This window comes from Saccostrea echinata, unplaced genomic scaffold (genome assembly GCF_033153115.1).
Source record: "Saccostrea echinata isolate AGI-Se365-2 ecotype Australia unplaced genomic scaffold, CSIRO_AGI_Sech_v1 ptg000005l, whole genome shotgun sequence".
Taxonomy (NCBI): Eukaryota; Metazoa; Mollusca; class Bivalvia; order Ostreida; family Ostreidae; genus Saccostrea; species Saccostrea echinata.
Genome location: NW_026889754.1, coordinates 4,831,391 through 4,839,173, shown reverse-complemented (window position 1 = coordinate 4,839,173; position 7,783 = coordinate 4,831,391). Strand labels below are relative to the sequence as shown.

The 7,783-nt window shown below is 32.1% G+C and overlaps 1 long non-coding RNA gene across 1 annotated transcript; it reads left to right on the top strand.

Annotated features, from left to right (window-relative positions):
* Window positions 1-1,038: 1,038 nt before the first annotated feature.
* LOC133180004 (uncharacterized) lies at window positions 1,039-4,281 on the top strand. Its single transcript, XR_009720233.1, has 5 exons — window positions 1,039-1,309; window positions 1,454-1,603; window positions 1,764-1,938; window positions 2,081-2,138; window positions 4,207-4,281. It is a non-coding gene; the product is annotated as an uncharacterized LOC133180004 (long non-coding RNA).
* The last annotated feature ends 3,502 nt before the right edge of the window (window positions 4,282-7,783 follow it).

The following is a 7,783-nucleotide window of genomic DNA, read 5'->3' as shown; positions in this document are numbered from 1 at the left end:
TTTTTTTTTGGGGGGGGGGGCACAGCCATACATTTTCAGTTGACAGTTGAGGGGGCACTACTACCATAAATTTCCTGACAAGCAAAAAAAGGTCACCAACTACCAAAAATTCTTTGACAAGCAAAAAAAAAAAGAAGAAGGTTATCAGACGTTTCTATTGAGGTGGCACAAGCTATAGTACCTATGTCTACTATAGTAATCTATATATCGGCAAAATTATTGGGGGGCACGCCCCCCCCTCCCTCGGTTCCTACGGCTTTGTTGATTAAATTTAGGGTCACTAAGGAAAGAATGTTTTGACTGGATGAATGGTCTGAAAGAACATGTGTTAACTTGTCGAGTCGGTAACACATAGATGGGGTTTGCTTATAACCAGAATGTGTCATGGTTTGATGCAAGGTCATTTGAACGAGTTCAAGGTCATCAACGGAGAAACAACATTCCTTAACTGTCTTTCTACTGGTGAGACATTGCAAGTTGATACCCCTTACAAGATTGCTTATAACCTTAGAATGTGGCATGACCTTGACTCAAGGTCACTTCTTCCTGTTCGCAGCTCCAACGGAAGACCTACTCGTTGCTTTGCAACGAGCTCTGCTCTAGTTTTTATTAACATTTATTTGTTTGAGGTTTTTTTTCCAGAGCAAAAGTAGGATTTGACGAAAATATTGAGAAAGTCTTTGATTTCAACCATACAAAAAAGAACTTTACAGACAGACTATTTGAATTAAGAGAAGAAATACACTGTTTTAGGTCCGAAAACTATAAAACTCTAAACTAAATGCTTTGCCTACGCTGTAAAGGGTAACACAGATAGGGAGTCATTGGAGACTAATTTATGAGCTATCCCTTTACATATATCAGGGGACCATTCTCAATGTGGAGACTGGTGTGGGTAAGATCCAGTAATTTATGAGATTTATAATGATGAAAAAAAATTAAGAAAATGAAAAACAGTTTTCTTTTAATTAATGAAAGCATGATAATTCGTAATATACAGTTTGCATGTATATTTTCAAAACATATTTTCAGTTTTAAAGCAACCATTATTATACAAACCAAGAAACCTGCCTTATGGAAAATATTTAACTGGAGAAGATCTAATACAGGACCTCCAAAATATCTTTGATGCTTTCAGCAAGAATGCTGATAGATTAACATAGGCAGCACTCAAGGAAATGAGAGCTTCAACAACATAGTTTCCTCAAAAAACCCAAAGAACCGCTTTTATGGTGGTTCCGAGTCCACTGCATTCAGGGTTGCAGCAGCTGTTGCACAAAAGAATATTGGCACTGATGTTCTTTCCAAGGTTTGTGTCTTATCTTAAAGTTTAATCTGTGTTATAAGATATTCATTATTTTCATCATGTATTTTTGTTGATATTTTTCAGTTACTTATTTTTTTAAAGAAGTACATTTTCTTTTCTGTGTTATACATATTGCTATACTTGTAGGTTTATGACAACTTATTACTGTCGCCGGGAAAGAATACACAATTGTTTCTTACTTGGGCATCAAAGAAAAGGCAGTATAACAGGAACAGAAAGGCCAGTACAGCATACAAAAAACGGCGCTATGAACTGAAGTCATCAATAGCTAAACAGGTCAGTGCTAAAATATTTGCTGATATAAACTCTGCATTAATTTCAACAATGTTTTAAAACATATGTTTTGTAATGGTAATATAACAGAACTTGTATTCATATAATACATGAGTTGCACATTTCCATTTCCAATGCTACATGTATGTATTAAAAATGATAGGAGTCAACAGCTGAAGTAAAGGAAGGCACAACATATCAGACCGCAGTAGACCTAAACCCTACAGCATCCTCAGAAACCACACAGGAAATACCTGCAACAGTCCCACCAACACTCAAAGTGGTGGAAAATGGAAAGAATACATTTCTTTACTTTGACCTCGAGACAACTGGCTTGGGTAGATAATACTTATCTTTGTAGTAATCAAAAATAGATATGCAATGTACCAGAGCAATTTGTCAAATATTGCTAAAATACATGTTATATTTACATCATAAATATTTGTAAAATAAAAATGCTTGTTTACTATTTTTTTAAAGGTACTTCTTGTGACATCACTAAATAGGTATGTGTGACTGAAAAAGAAAGTTTTAACAGGTATGTTATTCCTAAATCACCAATAACAGCAGGCGCCACAGCTATAACTGGATTACATGTTGTCAACAGGGTGATGTTTCATCACAACGCAGTACAGTTAAGGTGACGAATGGAAATATCGGCGAATTTTTCTATAGAAAATACATTCTTTTCAAGGATGGGCGATTCGTTTTAGGACTTTACTATCATCAGACAAATGTAATGTGGTTGAAAACTACATGTTGGGGACGATTAGAATTCTTACCTAGACTTGTGACGTTATGTGGCAGTCACGTGATTTTAGCAAATATACCTGCAGTATTGACGTCATCTATAAATTCCAATATTGCAAGGGCATAACCACGTTAAAAATCTAAGTTTAATTTATAATTATTTTCAACACTCTTTGTAGTTTGTGAAAAGTGCTGCGAACCTATATAGATTCTACTATATGATTGCTAAAATTACGTTTGTTAGACCGTATGCTGAATATTTTGCTGGTCAAGTACATTAAATATAGATATAATTAATTCATTTGCAAGATTTCATCAGGTTCGCAGCACTTTTCAAATATCTTCATACCTCTTGAGTTTATGTGTAAAAGCTTGTCATAATTCATTGAGGGTATGCCCTTGCAATATATAGATTTATTACGACCCTTCTTATACCCTTCAGTGAATCTGCATACAAATATTCGGCAGTATCGCTTGTCTAGGAAATGTACGGGAAGTATATGAATAAAATCATAAATAGACATCGCATCCAAGTTAATGTCCTCTTATATCTGCAAATAAATTTTTTTTTTACTTACAAAATACATTTTTCATTGTATAAAATATAACTTGTCCCGCCTCTCACTGCATACAAATTTTGCGTTATGACGTCACATTGACAAGTGCATTGCGATCAGTGAATTGTTTATATATTGCTCTGTGGGATTTAACCAACGACAAAAATACATGCAATAGTAAGTATTGATGTAGTTTAAAGCTATCCAACAGTTTAGAATAGCAAATCATTTCATTTTGTGGTAATTTGAAGAACATATATATTTGTGTGATGTCATAGAAAGCATTTCCCGTAAAAATTAGGCCCCGCCTCCTTATTGCAACCTTAAAGAGGCTGGGGGGTTGTGGCCATTTTTAGACTATATTGATCTCCTTTAGAAGAAGAGCTCCATATGAAGATATAGAAAATGATCAAGTTTTAAAACTAAAATTTTTGAATTTTTCTTTGCCAAATGATAGTTGACAGCTTAAGATATCATATCTAAAAAATTAAGTTAAATCTGGTGGTTAATTTGTTGACCCCCCAGCCTCCTTAACTGTGCTGCGAAGGAAAAAGTTGAAGGTTTATCTATTGAAAGATGCCTAGAAGAGTTTACAGAGTGGTTGAAACAATTTAACAAACCCTTTCTTGTTTGTCACAATGGACGGGCATTCGATGCACTCATTTTAATGAAAGCTGTTTTAAATTGTACATGTAATTTGGTTTTGTTGATAGTTTGTATGTGCTAAGGGAAGTTTTGCCAGGTAGGAAGTGTTACAAGCTGGGAACTTTAGTTAAAGATTGTATGTCTATGTCCTATAAGGCCCACTCAGCTCTTGAAGATTTACAGGCATTGCAGTCATTGGTTTTGAATTGAATTTAAATATAAGCTATGATATTTTATTAAAACACAGTTTTAGTGTACAGTATGTAATATCTTCAATAGAGTACAAATCAAAGACAAATGAATGCTTAGTATCTTTGCAACCATTAATAAACATTGTTTCAAATTACATGTTAAGAAAAATTGCCCAGTCTGGTTTGACATACCAACATTTGAAGATGGCATATGAAAGAGGAGGACCAGAGGTAATTGAGAATATTTTGAGTGAAACAAACTCTGAAGGAGTGGTAAGGGTGACCAGAACAAAGTGCAAAGTTAATCACTCATTTCTCTTCCTGAAGTTATTTTTCTTAACATGGAATTTTAATCAAGGTGTTTGTTTTATTTGCAAAAATATTATTCATTTACTTGTCTTTTTAAACAATTAAATACACATGTACCTTTAATAACTTTTACATAATTGTTATATTATAACAGGGATATCAGAAAATTGTACAAAGGTAAGACAAGTAATAAAAGTAAGTATGATCCCATTTGTGTTGGACACTGTGTATATATTCTGTACAGACCTGACAGGTAACTATAGTTTTTTTTTTGTGTGTGTTAATCATTGTGTTTGATCATTTCATTTCTGAAAATATTCATGTATCATTCAAGTTTTTCTGTTTTGTGTGTCCTATGTGTGCTTCAGTTCATGTTTGCTTGTAAGTATATCTTGTTCTGTTCTTGTCTTCTCTAAAATTATGCAATTTTTCAAATTTAATCATTTTATTTCATATATAAAATATCATGTGCCATTTTCAAATATTTCTGTTTTGTGTATCCTTTATATGGGCTTGTTCTGTGTTTTTTGCAAAGTGTTTTGTTCTGCTTCTCTCTGTTTTTTTTTCTTATATAACTATATATATATATATATCATTGTAGCTATAGTGGCTTTTTCTTATTTATTAGTAACAGCTGGTATGATCATAAGTACTTCTTATATATATATATAGAAGAGAGAGAGAGAGAGATCTATATATATATATATATACGAGGGTTGTCCAAAAAGTTCGTGGACAGATGCTTAGTTTTCTTTATAAAGTCCGCAATGGCAAACATGTACGATAATATCTTAATATAGACCATGACTGAGTAAATGTACAAAAAAATAAAACAATGCACACTATTTACTGAACATTATAGGTGTAAATACTTTGTATATGCAAGTCGCACGGGCCAGTCTAACGTAACGCTTATTTCATGATAACGTCAGAAATATGAATTTTGAATTTTTATCGCATGTTCATAGACGCATGCTATTTTTCTTTATTATGCCACATTGCCAAATGTGTGCAATAATATTTATGTATAGATTATAATTAATTTAAATATTAAAATTCAAAACAATACACAATAATTTACGAGCGTCATCAATATTAACACTTCGTAAACACAGGATGCACAGCCCAGCCCGACGGCGCTATATTTATAACAACGTCATGAATAGGAATATATCCTATTTTCATCAAATAAAAGTAGTTTTCCACTTCTTGTAGTGTCTCCGAAATTTTACACACCGTTGAAAAATCGTATACACCAATTACAAATCACTAGACTAAATATTTTCCAATAAATTTAAGTTGTTTGAATAAATATTTCGTTTTTGACGACGTTTCAACCATATTAACCTTAATTGTATGATTGGACGCTGTCCCGTTCAGATGGCCGACGTCGCTTTTTCTGTCAATTTTTGAAACATATTTCTTGCGGTTTTCACTTAATATTTTCATTGTCTATTTAGTAAGCGATACTAAAGGTATCAGAAAATGGCGATAACCGCTTTATTTGTGATATATTATATTTTTATTCAGCTTTAACTCGTTTTAAAAGGAAAATAATCATTTCAATCAGATCATTTTATTTAAAAGTTCATGGCATTTTAACCCCGGTCCGTGCGCACTATCGGCGACCTTTAATGACCGAGATTTTTACAAAAATATTAAGTTCAAACAATAAAAACCAAACTATTCCGACTTGGATTTTCATAACTAATATTTTGGTATACAATAAGCATATCTTGAACCATTCATTTTGACAAAAACGCCATTGTCCACGAACTTTTTGGACAACCCTCGTGTATATATATATATATATATATATATATATATATATATATATATATATATATATATATATATATATATATATATATATATATAACTTTTTTTGCATGAAATTACATGTATTACTGTTATTTCTTAAATAATTCTTTGTATTATTAATTCTTTTCCATTTTTATCCAAAAAAAGAAAACGGGAAATTGATACCAAGATATTTGAGTCCAGGTAAAATAAAGATAACTCTTTAATAGGATCTTTCCTACCATGATTTTTGTAATGTCTCAATTTTTTTTTTTTTTTTCAATTTCATTCAATTTTTTTTCTTTCATCTTACTAACCCATGAATATTATTTACATTTTTAGAGTTTTGTAGGATTCCAACCAGCATATTTCCTTGAGAGTGATTTTTATTGTCTTTATTTCTCTTTTTTGTAGATTTGAATAAAAAATATTCAAACTTCATTTCTGATGTTTATGTTTTTTTTAATTTTAAATTTTCATAACAATGTATTTACATACAAAATTAAAACCTTAAGCATTGAAAAAGGTGAAAAAATAGAGATTTCTATTATATAATTCAAAATTAAAAAAAATAAATAAAATAAAGCTTGATACTTTTGGAATTTATTTTCTTGGATATTGACTCCACTATTGAAAGTGAATACATGCATCAAAAATCTTCCCTACGTGTAGAGAGCCCCCTTAAAATTTTTCTACTCTGTCATGGAAGGAAATATGAAATAAACTAAAATCGCAGCTTGTAAAATTGATATTGCTTTAATGCTGAAAATAGAAATCAATGACATTCAAGTTATAAAAAAACAGACACAGACAATTGAAAAATTTATGATACAATTTTTAAATCTAAAATACATATATATATAAGTGTTGATGTAAACTTCTACAGTGGTAATCACCACATCTAAACTTTTTTTTTTTTTTTTGAAAATGTTATTGGCACCAATTTAACGTAATTATTTTTTTGAAATCTCTATCGCATAAAAAAAAATACAAGTTAACTAAAAAAATATAGTACAAATAAATAAATCAGTTGCAGTTTTATACTGCGTTAAACTGTTATATTTTCCCAGCATGCTCTCAAGTATACTCTATTGTACTCTGTTTAGTAGGAACGGAAAATTTATCACTTAGTTGAAAATATCAGGTCATTAACAGATTTACAGAAAAAATAACATGAATAAATATAAAGTCTGATTTACATCTTAAAGCGCTGTAGGTCGACTCTGTTATAGTCCGAGTTATTCATAGTCCGAGTTTGTTATGGGACGAGATCTCATGTAATCCTCAAAGGGATTTGAATTGGAAAATGACAAGTAGCCCTCCACTTATTCGTGCTCGTTTTGATTGAAAATTGTTGCCAGCCTTATTGAATTAGACATTCCACCTCGTGGAGGGGATAAAAATAGTTAAAGAAATTTTAAAAGAATCTGTCGTGCCAGCCTCTTTCCTCACACGTCTTCATCCAACATCCTCTCCTTTATTTCCTGGACAACAATGGTGAAGATTTCTCGCCTGGGCCCTCCATAATCTTCTGCCTGTTCCCCGTAGAATGTAACTTCCAGCGGGAAGGGTATATTATCGGCTGAACTTAATTCTACGAAAGCATCTTCCAATATCACCAGCCGGCTTATGAAGATGCTCGTAATATTTCCCTCAATCATTACGGATTCATCCGTGACATCGAGCTTTCTGCCTTGGATGAAGATTTTCTGATAATACTTTAAAATCTCAATGGGTTCTGAAGTGTGTACCATTCTGAAAATTATGGAAATGAACCTAAAGAACATTTAACAAAGTAGTACTTATTCAATACAATATCAATGTTTGATTTTACCCATTGCAATGCTTTTTCAGCAAGTGCTGATGCTACCCCCCCCCCCCCCCCCCCGTCATTCTCTACCGTCGCAGGAATCGGCGAATTCACCAGCATT